Genomic DNA, 19,615 nt, shown 5'->3' on the forward strand with positions numbered 1-19,615 from the left:
TGGAAAGTTTGTCATTTTATCAGCTTTTTTTTAATACTTACAAGCGTGTAACAAAGTATAGTCCTTTTTCAAACTGTTTTTTAATAACAAACTTTTTCAAATGTTTGTAAAAGTTTTTTTTTAATATAGCTTAAAATGAAGCCTAGGGAAATCGATTGGAATTTACCAAATACCTCTAGAGTAACAACTGTTTAGTCAAATACAGTTGTTTAAATAATCGCTCTCCGAGATAAACAAATTGAATAACTTATTGAATAAACTATTTGGTCGATCTGTTTGAAATTTAGCTCTTTAGTTACTAATTAACTGAATTTTTGGCGATTATCTTACATACCATTATGCATAAAACAAAGTTATTAAGATTTATAAATTACTGCAAAATAATGGGATTTTGCAATTATCTCGGTCAATTGTTTATGTATTTTAATTTCTCTAATATCTCTAATAATTAAAGAACTTTTATGATCTACAACATTCATTTGCACCATTTTACTCTAAAATGGATAAGAAACGTTTTATAAACATAAAACGATTTTTTTCACTCTCTACGATTGTTTAAAAAAATAAAGCAAAATTAGCTTTACGTCTTCACGAAACTGCCATCAGCTATCCACCAAATACCTTTTAAAACCTTTAATTACCTGATTTTTTCACGTTTTTCCCTACCGATTGGCGTATGTCTAGTTAGGTCATTACAATTATAAACAAACACTAAAGAGATTATTTAAATAAGATAATTTCAACATAGATGATTACTTCAGACACCATAACTCATTAATGCAACATGTAATACTTAGCAATAGTATTAAACAATAATCGATCGAGGAAAAGCTGGTCATTTAACAATCAATAATTATAAATCATATTAATATCTACACAGTAGCATGCAATGAGACTAATAATTAAATTCCATTACAAGATTAGATATTCGGAATATAGTTGTTTCTAAGTGTTTAACCATAATACGCCAGGGAAATAAGGCAAAAATATGCCATGTTAGGGACACTTGAGCAGCCAGGTTGCAAATAGGTTTTTTGGGTACTATATACCTAATGCATTATAAATACAAAAATGTCCGTCACAGTTCGGACGAGAATTTTAGTTATTAACAAATGGTAGGGGAGCCCAAGCGGGGATTTTTGCAGTTACTCGAGCGCGTCAGATTATCATATGGGAGAAACCTGGTATCCTGCAGATGTACCTCTACCATATATTGGCTCTTAACACAGGGAGGTTCGTTAAGGGAGGCCCGAAAAAAATATCTATGGTTAAAAATACTCGAAATTGTCAGATTAAGATAAGGTAAGTTAAGTACATGCAAGAGCGTGTATATTTCAAAAATCTGACGATTTGAACGGGGCGTAAGGAAATGGGTGAGTCAAAAAGTTTCACAAAAGAAAAGCGAATATTTCGCGAAATGAACGTCAGATCGAAAAACTAAAAAATACGTCTTCAATATTTTTCAAAAATCTATCGAATGGTACTAAACATGACCCCCACGGAGAGGGGTGGGGGGTAAATTTAAAATTTTAAATAGAAACCTCGCGATATTTCCTAAAATTAACATCAGATCGAAAAACTGCAAAATAGACTTTCAAAATGTTTTTAAAAAATCTATCGAATGGTACCAAACACGACCCCCCACGGGGCGAGGTGGGGGTTACTTTAAAATCTTAAATGGGTTCTCCAAATTTTTATTGCAAATTTGGATTCTTTACGTAAAAATAAGCAACTTTTATTCCAGACATTTTTTCGAATTATGGATAGATGGCGCTATAATCGGAAAAAACGATTGTTGGAAATGGAAAATTAAATTAAAAAATGACAAGCGCCCGCTAAAATGGAAAATTTTACTTAACTTTTTTTGATTTTAGGACCTAATAATCACAACCCAATTGGTCCCCATAACGCTCGAGTGACTGCAAATTTAGCATATTTTACTCCCCTACTAAAATAAGTGTCAAAAATGGCAGTTTTTTTCGTTGAAATCGCCACAGGTAAAAATGCGGTAATTAAATATCTTATTTATAGTATCCTTCTTTTAGTATATGAGCAAAGGTTAAAAATGGCAGTTTTTGAATTTTCGTCCGATCATTTGTTGCTTCGGAAATTGCAAAATAAGACTAGAATTTTAAAAATAAAAAATTTGCTATAACTTTTGCGAAAATGGCCTTTAGACTTTCATATTGCATGAAAAGTTGAGTCAAACAGTCCATATAATGCACAAAAAAGTTTAAGATGATTCGTCAATTAGTTTAAATTTTATTCAATTTGTTTTTCCCAAAGAACTTTTTTTTGTCATGTTATTGTTCAGAAAATAAGAATGATATAGCAGTTCTGTGGAAACCACATGAAAGAAGAATAGTTATATTTTCAACTAATTAAATAAAAAACTTATTAAAAAATAATTTTTATCATTCCGAAAACATTTTACTAAAGTAGAGACATTTTTGGCTTATAAACAATTTGAATAACTTTGTTAATATTGACAGTAGATTCAAACTACTCTGAGATTTAAAAAGCTGGTACTTTTACACGAATTTTCAAAAAAGAAACTTTTCGTCTAGGTTAATTACGGCCAAAGTTAGCCACTTTTTTTTATTTAATTCACAGCTACTTTGTTTATAACAATTAATCAACCTTACTAGCGCCATTTTGAGGCTGAAGGTATATAGTTTATGTGTAAAAATTTTAGTAAACTTTGAACTTCAAAAAAGTGGTTAATAAAGCTTTAAAGTTACGTCCTAACGAAATCGATTCGTGGTCGGTGGAGGGGAATTATTAAAATCCGTGCACTCAAAAAATGAAATTGATTCTTCAAACATATGCTGCGATTAATATCTCCGGAGCTTGTTGATGGATTTTGATCATAATTTTTTCAATTTGTATGTACTCGTAGTCTTGTAGAGACCGCATTTAACCTAGGCGAAAAGTTTTTTTTTGAAAATTCGTGTAAAAATATTAGCTTTTGAAATCCCAAAGTATATAGATTTACTCTACAGTCAATATTAACAAATTTATTCAAATTGATTTTAAGCCAAAAATGACTCTACTTTAGTGAAATGTTTTCGAAATGATAAAAATGACTTTTGATTTGATTTTTTTTAATTCTTTGAAAATATAAGTATTCTTCTTTCAGGTAGTTTCTACAGAATTACTGTATTATTACTGAATCATTATTATTTTCTGAACAATAACATTGCAAGAAAAGCTCTTGGGGATAAACAAATTGAATAAAATTTAAACTAATTGACGAATCGTCTTGAAATTTTTATGTGCGTGATATGTATCTAGTGGTTGTCTCAACTTTTCATGGAATATCAAAGTCTTAAGTTCATTTTCACAAAAGTTATAGCAAATTTTTTATTTTCGAAATTTTAGTCTTAGTTTGCAATTAGCGAAGCAGCAAATGATCGGACCAAAATTCAAAAAATGCCATTTTGAACCTTTGCTCATATACCAAAAGAGGAATGCTCTATATAAGATATTTAATTAAGTACCTTATTTTTACCTGTATCGATTTAAATGAAAAAAACTGCTATTTTTGACCCTTATTTGTTAATAACTAAAATTCTCGTCCGAACTGTGACGGGCATTTTGCCCGTTTGTAGTTATAATGTATTAGGTAACCTAATAAACCCATTTGCAACCTGGCTGCTCAAGTGTCCCGACAAAAACCTTATTTCTCTGGACTATAATTGGAGCTGGGAAACCGAGCATTTAGAGATTTTTTAAATAACCCAAGCGGGATTTCGCTATGGTAAAGTTAAATTATATTCTCGGCCACTTAATATATTAAAACAAATCCTAATCCTGATCAATTGATATAAATACAACATTTCAGCACAAATACTTTTCATTGATTACAAGGATGCCTATGATACAATAGACATAAACAGATTAATAGGAACGCTAAAAGGATTCCAAGTACCAGAAAAAATAGTAAGATTAATAAAAATTACCATTAGAAAAACCATTTGTGCTATGAAATACTGTAAAATGATACAGTCTCGGAAGAAGTCGTAGTGAAGAAAGAAGAAACAAAAGACACATCAAGAAGACATGTAGTCTTATTTTGCTATACAATATAGTTCTCGAACAAATTGTAAAGGATAGTGGGATAAATAAGTCCGGTATACCAATGCTTAGCGTACGCTGATGATGTGGTTCTCATTGCAAGAAATGGAAAAGAATTGGCAAGTATAGCAAAAAGACTGATTCGGGAAAACTCTAAAATGGGACTGAAAGTTAATATTAATAAATCCAAGTACATGAAAATCTCGAGCAAAATAGGCATAAACACTCCTTTTAAATCAAGAGCCAGGGGCTCCATTGCATTAGAGGTGGAGGGTGGATCAGTTGTAGAATCCGAGAAGGTGGACGAATATATACTTAGGTACCCTTATTGAACAGACATGTAAGGAAGAAACTGAAGTCAATCTGAGACTGATCAAGAGCAACAGATGTGCTGGGGCCGTGAACAAAATACTTAAGGCCAAAGATATATCTCGTAATACAAAAATAAGAGTATGTAAAACTATAATTAGACCCACTAGGGTGTCCCAAAAAAATCAAAGTTTAAAAATGTTGATCTCCCCGGCTGTTTTCTTGTGGTGGATAGCCTATAAAACCTCAATTTCAAATTTCAGCCCAAAATGTTTACCCTAACCCTTGTCGTAAGCCCCCAACAATTTTTTTTGGGTTTTTCAAAGATTTTTAATTATTTTTCTCTTCTCTTTTTTATGATCTCCCTGCCTGTTTTCTGGTGATGGGTAGCCTATAAACCCTCAATTACAAATTTCAGCCCAAAAATGTTAACTATAATCCTTGTCCCAAGCCCCTCAAAAAAATTTTTGTTCATATTTTCAAGGATTTTCAAGGATTTTTAATTATTTTTAATCTATAACTTTTTGTAAGAAAACAAACAAGTAAATTCAGTTTTAAATTTTATTTTGACATTATGTTTAGAAAAAAAATCATAGGCCATGATAACAAGTTTAAAATGGGGATTAAGATATACATCACCCATTTTTCACGTTTATTGGTCTTTCTCAAAATATCTTGAGTACATAACTGAAAATTATTCTTGTTAAAAAGAACAACACATTTTTGTAACAAGTTATACATCTGGATATAAAGGAATGCACAAAGTTGTCAAAAATAGTTTTAAATGAAAAATAGTATGTAACTACATGAGTAAAAGTTTGTTTAAATATTAATAAAAGTTGCCTGTCTGCAGGGGCGTAACAGAGGGCCCCGCAGCATGAAGCTTGCGGGGGGCCCCAATCGTTTAAGGGCCCCATCTTGTCATCTGATATTGTTATATTATTTTACGTTGTCTGTTTACATTTAAAAACGTAAACATTTCTAACTAGACGCATTTGCCAAGTGAATCATCTCATAATATCTATAGAAACTTAATCCCTTCCGGCCTACCGAAATTTTATGGCAGCGACAATAAACTAAATAATGCTTTGTACGTGACTATTGAAAGATATTATGAGAATTGCAATTTGCCGAATTTAAGAACAATATTTTTAAATCTAAAAATGGGTTTTCTTTCTCTCTGTTCTTTACCTACTTTTAGTATTTCGATACAATATTATCGCCAGTAATGTCATATTGGTTATTTATTGTGTTATTTATGTTTGTGTTGTTTTACGGTTATAGTTGCATCAGTTTGATATGCATTTATTTAACAATTATTGACGACTTTTCTTGTGTAATCATTGGACAATCTCTCAACAGATAAACGGTAAGATAAGGAAATTATAACACTTACGCTTTAGGGGAGTCAATGTAGAAAAACGGTTTTCGGTTTCGGAAAAATCAAACAAGCTTATATTTTTCTAAAACATTTTTTGTTAGTTTACATATCATATCTTAAAGTGAAAAGTTCTACTCACAGATGCCTCTAATTGTTTATTAACTCTTTAAACAATTAAACTGTTTTATATTAAATAATTTTAAAAGATATCGGTGAATTCATCATTTTACTTTGTTCAAAAATGTTTCTATTTGCTTTTTGACTATGCTGAATTCAAATATGACATTAAATCAGGGCCATAAGTACGATGTTGGGGGCCCTGGGGCAAACGTGATCTGGGGGCCCCCTACCGGGGGGTCTGGGGTTAATCACCCAGCAGAAGGAGTCCGGGAAAATTGATATTTAACCACTTGAAAACGCATTTTAATGTACTCCATGACTGAAGTTTCCTGTAATACGTACATTCTTCGGCTATAATGTAGGTTTTTAATCGCGTTATATTGCCTATATGGCAGTATATAAAATTATATAGGTCTTTGAGAAAATTAAACAATGTATCATTTTGCTTTATTTGTTCAAACCTTTCTTCTAATTTTGATAAGGCAGTGTCCAATATCACAAAGTGTATAAAATTTCACTTACGCTGCCCTGGGGTACACTAGTACGTACCCCATTAAAAAATAAGTCAAAAAGTAATGTTATAACGAATTTTAATAACTCTGAACATTATTGTTTCTTAGAATATCTTGGATAAACTTTAATTTGATGTTCTACACAGATGCACTGTTTTCACACATTGCACCTCATTCTGCTCGGTGTCGGGATCGCACACAGAAACTGCATCTGGCTAAATTTGAATGAGTTTCTTGTTTAATTTCACTTAGGTCCACTTTCCTTCAAAAATCCCTTGATATCTTCCGGAAGATATACTGGTAAAGTTGGCTAAGCCAAGTACTGCTTTACGCCAACACGTCTAAGTAGCGTAGCGTATTGGGAGCAATTGAACGAAACATTGGTGCTGGGTCGGCGCTGAATCTTAATAAAATTCCAAGAATCATAATTAAATTAATTTTGCTTGGGGTACTCCAGTACCCCGGGTAGGGTTTAAATGTTTTAAATTAGTTGGTCAGACGGATTTTTTTGAACCACATCTTTACGTGAAGTCAAATAAACGCTTTTTCATTCGGGACCTAACCATAACCATATTAGATATTAATCAGTGGAAACGAAGGGTTGCAATCGATATCGATTCCTGCATCACTTCACTTGCAATATATAAACTGTGTTAACACATTATACCTAATAATGGAACAAATAAATTTAAACGATTTAATCTTTAATAGCACCGAATTTGGGGTATTTCTAGTTTCAGAGTCTTTGCCAGTCTTTGTTATCAGAATATAGTGCATATAAAGCGTCACATATGTTTGCTACTTTGTATCTAAGAACTCTAAGCGCATCTATTCTACTTTCCCATCTAGTATGTACTAGAAAAAGGTTTTAGTGTCAAAATTCGGACTTCATCTTACTTGGCAACGTTAAGTTGATGCGAAAAAAAATCGTAAATTTCCTGCACCATAGCAAAAAAACTTATTTGCGTCACATAATTTTTACAGCGTCAATAATTACTAAAGTTAAGCTATGGGCTGGCACGTAAAAGGCTCTAGGGTTTAATTCAAGAACTATTTTTTGTAAACATTACATTAGTGCAACCGTTCATATTCGCACCATTATCGTAGCCCTGTCCTCTTAAATCCCCTAAAGAAATATGAGTCTCCAAACAATCTAATAAAATATTTGTTAAACCTTGTCCTGTTGAACCTAATATTAATACAACTCCTAATAAATGTTCTCTAATTTTGATATTTGTTTTGATTTGTTGTTTAATAAAACAAACTTTACGACAGCGGTAAGTTTGTATGACTTGAATCAGGAATGGAATCTAAAAATATAGTAAATATTTGCTAGTTTTTAAGAAATAATTTCATTTATTATTTTTTCTCCTGAGAGGGAAATTAGTTTGATTTGAATATGAACACCAAATAATGAGTCATATTTAATGGAGTAATTTTCATCCTATTAATGTGGTCGGCTATCGTATCATTAAAGTGTGCAAGTATTGTCTCAATTAATTGCACAGAGTCCATTTTGTTGCGCTCTTTAAATTACAATTTGTTTTATCAAATCCAACCTTTCTGTTAGTAGTATTAATCATATATTTATGTTTTTATAATTTTATAAGTTATCACGGAAAATGATAAAAAGTTGGATTTTTTCTAACGGTGCGACTGCTCCCGGGTCAAAAGGGGCCCCATTTCATATTCTGCGGGGGGGCCCCCACGGAGTTTGTTACACCACTGCCTGTCTGAAATCGGTAAAACACTTTCTGTGCTTTTCAACTACTTGTAACACAATTACTCCTTTTATATTATGTTATGTTGTATTCGAAGTTTGTGATGGTAGTCATATATTGTTATAAAATTGGATAAAAAATTGAGACAAGAAAGTAGCAATATTTATCGTTTTTCTGCTTGAACAATCCTGTATAAAGGTCATTGCAATCTTAAAAACTGTCATAAACTCTGTGCGCTATCATGCGTTTTTAAATTAAGTGTAAAGCGTGGCCGGACGAAAACCGAACGAAAAAATAAAAAAGGTGTACCTATTATCAGGAACTGATATGATCAAAAATGTTTAAAAAAAACAGCGACATGTCAATTTTTAATTAAAGAGGGACACATTTTTTTTGTGATTTTCGTATATTTTACTTTCACCTCTAAGCCAGGGTAAGAATCACCCCAACATTTTTAATGGCTATTAGGGTCAAATATGATATCGATTTAAAACCATTGAAAATATTTATACATGTCTTTAAATTTTTAAACTGGATCCTCTACCTAATTTAATTTATAAAAAAATAGATTACAGTCGGAAAAATGAAAGAATACCCATGAACGAACATATAAAACACGCTGTATTTTCCTGTCACCGTGTCACAAAGAAAATTGTCCAGTGCAAGTACATGTAACAATAATTATTACATGTACTTGCGTTGGCCAATTTTTTGTCTGACACGGTGACAGGAAAATACAGCGTGTTTTATATGCTCGTTCATGGGTATTCTTTCATTTTTCCTACTGTATCAACTTTAAATTGTGTTCACCTGCTTAACTACGGTATGCGGCAAAATAAACAATACTGAAATGCGTATGCTTCCAATTTGTCCGTGTAATACTCCAAAAAGTACTGAGTGGTTTTTGAACGTCGGTCGTTAGAACCTATGTGAATGTCGTGTTAATGTTAGGTGCTTCAGGATGGTTCTCAGTTTTGCAGAAAATTTTTTCATCGTGGAGTGCTATTTTCGGTCATCTTACTGATCTCTTAATGACACAATCTGGAAGAACAAACACCTAAGACAAGACACAAAAGCAAGAATCTATAAAGCAGCAATTAGACCTATATTGACATACACGGCGGAGACAAGACCTGACACATCTATAACAAGACGAGTACTAGAATCAACAGAGATGAAAATACTTCGACGAATATCAGGGAAAAGTCTGTTGGATAGGGAGAGAAGCGAAAACATAAGAAGATCATGCAATGTAGAAGACATAAATGGATGGGTGACAAAGCGGAAAAAGGAGTGGAACGAACACATTGGTAGAATGGCAGAGGATAGGATAGTACGAATAGCACGAGATAAGTCACCAGATGGACGAAGAAATATTGGCAGACCAAGAAAAAATGGTGCGATAATTTAAACAATTTAGGAGGCTAATATTGAAGTAGAAACAGGCTTTAAAGCCTACATAAAAGAAGGAAGAAGAAGAAGAATACGGAAAGAGTCACGAAAACGATCCAAGCTTAAAATCAACAATGGTTTCAGCAGGACAGAACAACCTGTCGCACTGCCAGGTAGTCTCTTTGAATACTACGCGATCATTTTGGGAGATCGCCACTCACCAGGCCTAACACCACCTCATGCGTACGTATGGGGAATGCTGAAGGGGACAGGTCCATCCACCATTTGACATTCCGGAGTTGTGGACTATAATTAAAGATTTTTTCGTGCCAGATGGCATCTTTAACATCTGTTTTATTGAGAACATCATCGTGAATAAATATTATAATATTTGCAATACTACATGCAAAAAAATCGATCCACTAAAAATTTGGTCATTTTTGATGTTTTGAATTTCCTAAACATGTTGTCCGATTTAAGTGATTTTTTCCACGTTATAGCCTTATCTATTGACAATATCGATGTAATAATATTGTTGCTAGGCAGTTAAACTGTCATTGTATACTGGGTGTACGAATCAAACTGTGTTTTTTTCTCAAAGTTCGCATCACTCTGTGGACTATTCTAGCATTTATAAAATACAGTGGAACCTCGATAACTCGGATTAATCGGGACCGCGGCCGATCCGGGTTATCGAAAATCCGAGATAGCCGGAGAATATGGTAATAATTAATAAAATACGGTATACTTACAGATAAACTCCGTTAGAATTGAAATAACATGAAATATATTTATAAATATGCACAGTACCTACACATCAAAATTACTGGAAAAAAAAAACACCAAACACAAACGTAAGCAAACGGAAGCGAACAATACAAGACACACAATACAGTCACAACGATGTAATGTTATTTAAGAACAGTGAAAACTAAAGACCATTGTTTATAAAAGAATTTTTTAAATAGTCTTTCCTAAACAATGCTAAGACAGTTTGAAATAAAAGGGAAGAGGTACTACAGACAGGTGCCTGTTGTTTCTGCGGCGTGTGTTATGAGTCATTTTTACTATCGACTATCGTATAGTTCAAATTACACACATACACATCTCTCAAATATTATATTACATACATTTTTATTGTTGAAAGGTTTGTCTGATAATTAACTATTTTGATGGGAAATAAGCCACAATTAAATTGAAAAATAATTTTATTAACGTTTCGACGCCCATATCGGGTCGTTGTCAAAATACAAAATATTGAAAATCAAAATGTTTATCTGATGAAAATCAGATGAAAATCAGAAAACATTTTGTCTTTCGATTTATTCGCTTATGTTGAATAATAAAAAAGGTAGGTACTTTAAAAACTGGGCATGTTCGTCATCAGTACAGGGTGTTTCTAAATAAGTGCGACAAACTTTAAGGGGTAATTTTACATAAGAAAATAATGACAATTTATTTTATAATCATATGTCCGCAAACGCTTCGTTTCCGAGATACGAGATGTTCAATTTTTTTTTACAAACTGACGATTTATTTATTGCTTTAAAACCAGTTGAGATATGCAGATCAAATTCGGTGAGATTTAAAACGTAGTTATTGCAAATTTTTAGACATACAATTAAGAATTTTATATTCACCATTGGCGTGCGTACGGATAATATTATCGGTCATAATACCCGTTTGCGGGAGAATATTAAATTCTTAATTGTATGTCAAAAAATGTGCAATAACTACGTCTAAAACCCACCAAATTTGATTTGCAAATCTCAACTGGTTTTAAGGCAATAAGTAAATCATCAGTTTGTAAAAAAAATTGATCATCCCGTATCTCGGAAACGAAGCTTTTGCAGACATATGATTATAAAGAAAATTGTCATTATTTTGTCATGTACACTAACCCCTTAAAGTTTTGTGCAAATATTTTAGAAGCACCCTGTACTGGTGACGAACATGACCAGTTGTTAAAGTACCTAACTTTTATATTATCCAACATAAGCGAATGAATCGAAAGACAAAATGTTAAGTAAACCTGAGGCTATAGTTGGGTTTTAATTTCAGTATTTTATAAATGCCAGAATAGTCCACAGGGTGATGCGATGAAAAAAACACAGTTCGATTCGTACACCCGGTATACAATGATAGTTTGACTGTCTAGCAACAATATATTACAGAGATATTGTCAATGAATAAGGCTATAACGTGATAAAAAATCACTTAAATCGGACAACAGTTTTAGGAAATTCGAAACATCAAAAATGACCAAATTTTTAGTGAATCGATTTTTTTGCACCGCAGTGTATATCATGTATACTAAATATTTAAATAATCATAAACATTTCAATTTTCATTTCGGTACTGTTTATTTTGCCGCATACTGTAGTTGATTAAGTTAAGTATGCTAATAGTTTTATTTTTAATTTAGTTCTTAGTTTTAGGTGTTTTACACTTTAAGCTCTTAGCACACGAAATTAGAGGATTATCTTGTAAAGGTTAGATATAATATATAATTTCTTTGTATTATATGAACAATAAAATAATGTGCCAACAGATATGACAGCTCATCAATAAAATAAACGACGTCAAATTTAACATATCAGTTGGAAGTATGTTTTAAAGTTGTTAAAAATTTACAGGAAATTTCAACTGAGAATGCAGGTATTAAAGTAAGAGAAAAAATTTAAAAAATATTTACTTAATAGTCCAATATATATTTATAAAGTGGAAAAGTACCACCGTCACGAAGCAATGCCATTATTGTAATTATACATAAATAGAACGACCCCACAGGTCTTAAAAACGACCACCTCATTAGTCCTCTTTCACAGTTGTAAAAATTACAAGGACATAAACTAAGAGTAATAGTAATAATAAACTAGATTTCTATCAACTTCAGGAACAGGCCCCAGATTAAATTAAGTTACAAAGTTGGCCTTTTCTTCCAAAATAAGAACAATATCTCAGGTTCAAATTCTTCAAAAACTAACTGGGAAACAAAACGGTCTAAAACGTTTTTCATAAACTTTGCAAAATATTTAACAAACTCATAATATGCCATAACTATATTAACACAAACTTAAGAACGTCATATCTTTCAAAAACGGTATTTGACTCGTTGTGAATCAGTAGGTAGATTTGATTAAATCATGTTAAGAAATATTTTCATATGGATAAAAGGAACGTAGGCTAATCTGTAGGAAATAAATTGTAATATGTTTTAAACAAAAACTCAGAATTAAGTTTTTCGATTTATAAACGTTTATACAAAATATAATAAGCATAATATTTTAATTGCAAATTTTGAAAAACAAAATATTTTGTCAATTGTTTTGATAATGTTAACACTAGTTTGTAAAATTGCTTAACTGCTATAAGTTTCTATGGTTACTGTATTTTTTAAAATATTGTTATTTTGTATATATTTTAATAAATAAATGTCAAAATTGTATTTCGATCTTACTGCAGTTTTTTTCTATATAAACAATACGACTTTTTAAATACTAGCAGGAAAACATTTTACATTATTATTATTATACAGTACGTTGCAAATGAAAGGAATAAATTTGTTATTTCGTAAGCTGTCGACTTTTATTGCGTAAGGTAAATTTTTATTTTTAAATTATGATTTTTTGGCATATATGTCATACTAGTGACGTTATCCATCTAAATATGATGACGTAATAGATAATTTTTTTAAATGATAATAGGGATCGTGTACTAACTTATTTTAAAGGTTATTAAACTCTCTATTCAGTAGTATAAACATTAATATAATTGTTAATACAAGGTGTCCAAACATTTTTTTAAATTAAATTAATTAAAAAAAAGGTGTGTAATTTATTTAATTCAAAAGACATTTTACTGAAAAATGTTTATTTCATATAGAAACATTGCTCTTAAATTCAATGTTCAAACTGCCAACAGGCAAGTGGGTGGCAGCTTGAATATTGGATTTGAGCGAAAAGTGATGTTTACTTGTTAAATAAACTTTTTATTCTATTTTCTAGCAGCAGTAAAATGTATTTTGAATTGCATAAATTACATACATTCTTCTTTTTGTGTCAATTTAATTAAAAATTTTTTTTGAACATCCTGTATAAACAATTATATTAATGTTTATAATATTGAATAGAGTATTGAATAACCTTTTAAATGAGCTAGCACACGACCCTTATTCTCATTTAAAAAATCATCGATTACGTCATTACGCTCAGATGGATGACCTCACTAGTATGCTATATACATATATTAAAAAATCATAATTTAAAAATAAAAATCGACCTGTTTCCAGATTTTTCCTTAAAGTCAAGTCGCCGGCTTCCGAACTAACGATTTTATTCCATTCATTTGCACCATACTGTATACATATTATACCTATACGCATTTGCGCATATTTTCTGTTTTTTGTTGCATATAATCCGGTCTCTAAATATTACTTGTTATTTGAGTCTTTGTGTTTTTTGTGTTTTCCCATGTGTATTTGTCACATTTCGTTTCCTTTTTTCCTATTAAGTGCAATTTTGCACTTACTAATTTGCATATCGGCATAGGCATATTAAAAAAAGTAAGCTAGTAAGCCATTGCAACATTTAAAGAAGGCTACATTGACGGTATTCTTTAAACTAGTCAGAAATAATCTCGATTAGCGTCGAAATATATATCATTCTCGATTCGAAAAAAGCAACATAGGAAGTTCTAGCAATTAGAGGAGAGTCATAGAGAGAGCCATACCGACAAATGCAAGAAGGATGGGACCACCATGCAGAGTATCGATGCCTAGAGATACCCGCTAATAATGTGTAGAACCGCATGTTAAGTAGCGAAGTAAGGCGGACAATCAATCAATGACCCGAAGCGAATCATTACCGTTTGCCCGTTCGCCGAAGTTGACGAATGTCGGAAAGATTTTTTCGTCGATCTTTCAATACGGAACCCGCTGGGTGCTGAGAGGCGATCGATATTTTACATATGGCGAATAACTATAACTAATAGTTTGGGCTTAAACTGGTGTGAGAGGTGTATTTCCTTCCCGATTCTATTACATATTATTTTTCTGAATCCTATAGACTATCTCATGTTAGCGATCACATGCGAAAATCGATAACTGTCCCGTCTGTCTCAAGTCCAGGCAGAATATATGTCGCAAAGCAGACCGTAACGGACATTTTCTTTCATAGGTAGTCATTCACTCACGGTAAAATATTGCAAAACCTCTGCATTTTAAAAAACCGCTTGGATTGACATGAAATTTGGCATACATGTAGCTAACATGTCATAGAAAAAAAGTGATATTGTGCTGATGTGTGCTTTTGCCCTATTGTTGAGTATCACCCCTTCTCGCGGGTGAAAAAATATATGTTCAAAATAAGTCCGGAGGTGAATAAACTGACTAATTCTTAGCAGAAATATAGCTTATAAAAAAGTGAAAAAATGGTGTACGTATGAAGTCTACAGTCCCAGGAGAAGCAGAGTTGTAGGTAATGAAAAATAGGTTCTTATTAGTCAAATTACAAATCGAATCCAACGTGAAATAACAAAAAAATGAAGCACTTTTTAGGAAAACCTCATCACATATTTTAAGAAGTGTTTAGAAAAAGCTTTATTTTTGTTTTTTTTTTAGTTTCTAGCATCAATAGGAAGCAAGTTACGCTCAAAATAAAGTTAGTCTCCTTTTTGGTAAAAAAAATCGTGAAAATTACCTCCTAATGAGCATACCAAATAATGAAATTAATCGTTACCGATTTACATTGTTTATAATGATCTGTAAGTTTCATTGGTACAAAGTGCTTATTTAAAAAAAAAATGGTTTTAAATTAAAAAAAATGGTTTTAAATTAAAAAAAAAATTGATAAAAATTGCTTTTTTTGGTAACTTAAAAATTATTAATGATAATAAAAATTTCAAAGAGTAAAAGAATGTAGGTTTTGCTTTTTTAAATATTTTGGATTTTTTGTTTTTTTTTTAAGTCAAAAATTTGTTTTTGACTTGATTTTTGTAAAAAAGATATTGCTGTTCAAAATTTGCATACACTCGTGACTAGTGACTTGTTCAAGGCCTTTCAACTACAGCCCTTTCAAAAATTATCACTTTGAACCAATGAAACTTACAGATCATACAGATCATCATCATCATCATCATCATCATCCTCCAACCAATTCACGTCCACTGCTGGACATAGGTCTCCCCCAATTGTTTCCACACTTTTGTGCTGATTGTTGCCAGTTTTTAATAATTCGCCTGATATCATCTGTCCATCGTGTGGGCGGCCTCCCTCTACTGCATTTATCTTCTCTTGGGCTCCATTCCATCAGCTTTCGTGTCCATCTTGAATCTTTCAGCCTGGCGACGTGTCCTGCCCAGTTCCATTTGAGCCTGGTGATACGTTCTATAACATCTGTGATATTTGTCTGAGATCTTCATTTCTTATTTTATCCCGTAGGGTTACACCCAGCATGGATCTTTCCATACGCCTTTGAGCAACCCGCATTTTCGACGCTGTTGCCTTGGCTAGAGTCAGTGTCTCTGCTCCATATGTCATTACCGGCAGCACACATTGATCACTTGTCTTTTTAAACCGATCGGTATACTGCTCCTAAATATGTCTCTCACAGCTCCGTAGGCTGCCCAAGCAAGAGTTAATCTTCTTTTTATTTCGGGCGTTTGGTTATCTCTGCCAATTCTAATTTCATGACCCAAGTAAATGTACTTTTCCACTAGTTCTACTTCATAAAGTCAGATTAGTCATAAATTTAGTTTTAGAAAAGTTAATTTTCAGGCCTATTTTCCAGCAGATAGCGTCTAACTCATTTAGCATTTCCTTTACTTCTCCTAGATCTAGATCATCAGTTATAAGGACTATGTCATCTGCAAAACGAAGATGATTTAACTTTTCTCCATCTATTGTGATCCCTTTATTGTCCCAGTTGAGCATCTTAAAGGCATATTCCAGAACAGTTATGAATAGTTTTGGCGAGAGTGTGTCGCCTTGTCTTACGCCGCGTTCTATGCTTGTTTGGTTTTATCATGTAACTTAACACTCATTGTTGCCTCTTTATAAATATTATAGAAGAGTGTACTGTAACGATAGTCAATGCAGCATTCATTGACTTTTCAATTAGTAACTTTACTGCCTGCAGATGGTCGTTTGTTCCAAAGTTTGATAGAAATCCAGCTTGTTCTTTTTGGCTAGTAAAAATCTAGCTTCTTTTCTACTCTTGATGTCACTACTTTTGTAAAGAGTTTGTATAAGTAAAAGGCTAATGGCTCTGTAATGTTCTAAGTCTGTCTTATCTCCCTTCTTATGCAAAAGTATTGTTACTGCGTTTTTCCATTTTTCAGGTATCGACTTTTGATGAAGGCATAAGTTGAAGAGATTTTTTATTTTACCTATTGTAAATTTGTTTTGTATTTTACCTATCTGTATTGATCATACAGATCATTATATTATAAACAATACATAATTAAAATAATTTGTGAAGCGGCAATGATTAATTTCATTTGGGATGCTAACTAAGGGGTGATTTTCACGATTTTTTTACCAAAAAAAGGGACTAAGTTTATTTTGAGCGTAACTTGGCTATTTTTGATGCTAGAAACTTTTTTTTTAAAAGAAAAATAAAGTTTTAACCACTTTAAACAATTTTCGATAATTTTCCCCAAAGAGATTTTCACCTCTTAGTTATTTCACATCGAAACATTCAACAAGTTTTTTTTATTTATTCATTTTGCTTCAACCACTGGGGTTATGTTATTTTATTAGCATAACAAAGTATAGAAAAAATAAATAAATTACAAAAAGTAATGAAAAAGAAAAACATAACATAAACATATACAAAATATTAATTACAGTATACAGTATATATTTTAATAATATTATTGATGTAGGTATTATGTTAAAGTTTATTAAAAATGCTCATAGATTTTAGAAATCCTACCAAATTAGTTGTGTACTTAGGTTCTCCTAATAGTTGTTTTAATGTTTTTGGAAGATGATGATATACTCTTTCGACTGCATATGTTGGACAGTCTATCAAGATGTGCTTCACATTCACTTTACAGTCACAAACAAAACACACTGGTTCCTCTTCTCTTTTCAATAGATGTTCGTGCGTTGCAGCCGTGTGTCCTAATCTGAGGCGTGATATTAAGGCTTGATGTTGTCGTTTTGAAGGCCAGAAGTTCCAGGGAACGACGGATGATTTTATTTCTGCCAATTGAGTGTTGCTTGTGTTGTCTTCCATTGGTTTTACCAAACATCGTGAAATTTTGCTTTTAGGTATGGTTTTAAATCTAAATGCACCGTTAGATTTTCCACTGATGAGGCTGTACTGGTTAATGCAGACCTAGCTAGACTATCTGCCTTCTCATTACCATCTATTCCAATGTGTGACGGTACCCAGAAGAACTCTACTATCAAATTGTTTTGGTATATATGGTATAAAATTAACTTAATCTGTTGTAATGTTGGATGAGACGGATAGATCTGAGAAATTGATATCAGACAGCTAAGAGAATCAGATATTAAAAGAGATTTGGGAAGTTTATTTTCTAGAATAAACGTTAGGGCCTTAATTATGGCAAATAGTTCTGCTGTAAAAATACTTGTCTCAGGGGACAGTTTATAGATGGAATGTTCATGTGATGTCAAAAAGCATGCTCCTACTCCATTTATGGTCTTAGAGGCGTCTGTGTATATGAGATGGTAATTTTTGTATTGCGTGAGAGCATGAAGAAAGTGTGTAAGTTTTAAGGCTGCAAAGCGGAGAGGGAATAACCCAAGGAAAACATAAATTTATTTCACAGATAGCATAAATAGGAGGTAATAACAAGTTGTTTAATACTTGTAAATATAACATACGAATGCTGATTTTCTGTAACTAAGAAACGGTGACCAAAATTTTTAATGATAATAAAAATATATTCCTGTATGCACCTTCGAGCCCAGTTTTGACTCGACAATGTTAAATGTAATATAAATACCGAGTGAAATTTATTAACGTTGTGAAATTTGCAGTGCCATTAGGTACACATAGTTCAAGGGTTTAGAACAAATTTTCTAAACAAAAAATAAGCCAAATACTTTTTTTGCACGATAGATCATTTTTGACTGTTTACTGTGACAGATTTTACGTCAGTAGGTGACATTTACTAGCAACTCGACGGTAAGTAATCCAACTCGACGGTAAGTACTCCAACTCGACGGTAAGTAATTCACTTACCGTCGAGTTAAAAAATCTCTTAATTTTAATTTATTTTTTGAAATAATAAAGAAAACTAACGAATTATTTATTAATATTGAAACTTATGGTACAATTTGTTAAATTATTTAATGAAATCCCACGTGTTTGGGCTGTGGTTTCACTTCTAACAGAAACTCCTGCAGAATCGCATACATTAGTAGTATTACTAGTATTGCACAATACTTTTTTGCACGATTGATCATTTTTGGCTGTTTACCGTGACAGATTTTACGTCAGTAGGTGACATTTACTAGCAAGTCGACGGTAAATAATCCAACTCGACGGTAAGTACTCCAACTCGACGGTAAGTAATTCACTTACCGTCGAGTTAAAAAATCTCTTAATTTTAATTTATTTTTTGAGAGAATAAAGAAAACTAACGAATTGTTTATAAATATTGAAACTTATGGTACAATTTGTTAAATTATTTAATGAAATCCCACTTGTTTGGGCTGTGGTTTCACTTCTAACAGAAACTCCTGCAGAATCGCATACATTAGTAGTATCCAACATTTTTTCTCTTCAAATACGCGATCAAAGTTGAAAACTTGGAAATATCAATGCCATCATAAAGAAAAACGGTGGATTTAATCATTGAATATTCTGCCCAAAGGCTTTCAGGAGCTTTCAACTGCATATGTCTTTGAACGAAATATGCCAATAGAATCTTTTCTTCGATTCTTAAGTTCTTGCCTTCGCACCATTTTTTAAAACTTTGGTAGGTATTTTGATAACGGATTTTGGATTTTTCGGGAATAATTGCGGAACACCCCTCTTCCCAAGCCCGTTCAATTTCTTCAAATTCACTTTCGCTCATATTTTAATTTATAATAATCAAAATTGTACTAAAAATTATTGACAACT

The sequence above is a fragment of the Diabrotica virgifera genome, chromosome 1 (genome assembly GCF_917563875.1).
Source record: "Diabrotica virgifera virgifera chromosome 1, PGI_DIABVI_V3a".
Lineage (NCBI taxonomy): Eukaryota > Metazoa > Arthropoda > Insecta > Coleoptera > Chrysomelidae > Diabrotica > Diabrotica virgifera.